The sequence below is a fragment of the Vombatus ursinus genome, unplaced genomic scaffold, assembly GCF_900497805.2.
Source record: "Vombatus ursinus unplaced genomic scaffold, bare-nosed wombat genome assembly UNPS02014308.1, whole genome shotgun sequence".
In the NCBI taxonomy this organism is placed as follows: Eukaryota; Metazoa; Chordata; class Mammalia; order Diprotodontia; family Vombatidae; genus Vombatus; species Vombatus ursinus.
Window position 1 is genome coordinate 13,897 of NW_020954086.1, and position 769 is coordinate 14,665.

Below are 769 nucleotides of genomic sequence, written 5' to 3' on the forward strand. Positions count from 1 at the left end.
GAGAGAGGGAGTGATGGAGGAGGGGATAAAGAAGACAGAGTGAAAAGCAGGAGAGAGGAGGAGAGAGGGAGAGGAGGAGAAAAGAAGAGAGAAAGGAGAGGGAGAAAGTGGGAGAGCAAAGGAGAGAGGGAGAGAGAATAAGGAAAGAATGAAGAAAGAGAGGTAGAGAGAAGAGAAAGGAGTAAAAAGTCAGGAGGAGAGGAGACAAATGGGGGAAGAAAAAGGAGATAGAGGAGGGAGAAAGGAGAAAGAGGGAGAGAGGGAAACTTAGAGGGGAAAAGAAAGGGAGAGAGAGATGGAGGGAGGGGAAGAAAGAAAAAAGAGAAAAGACAGAGAAAGAGGGGCAGAGAGGAGAGGGAAAAAAGAGGAAGAGAGGAGAGAGAGAAAAGAGGAAGAGAGATGGTGGGGGGAGAGAAAGAGACAGAAAAGAGAGAAAGGGAGTGAGAGAAACAGAGGAAAGGACAGAGGGTGGAGAGAGGGGGAGGAGAGAAGAGAAAAAGGAGGGGGGGAGAAAGAATGGACAAAGAAACAGAGAAAAGGGGAGAAAAAGAGACAGTGAGGAGAGGATAAATTTAGAGGAGGGGAGAGAGAGAGACAGAGAGAGAGAGGGAGAGACAGAGAGAGAGAGGGAGGGAGAAGGAGAGCGAGAGAGGGAGGGAGGGAGAGGGGGGTGTAGGGGAGAGGGGGGTAGAGGAGAGAGGTGGAGAGAAAGGAATAGAGAGGGAGAGAGAGTGAAAGGGAAGAGAAGGAAAGTGGAGGAGAGGGAGAA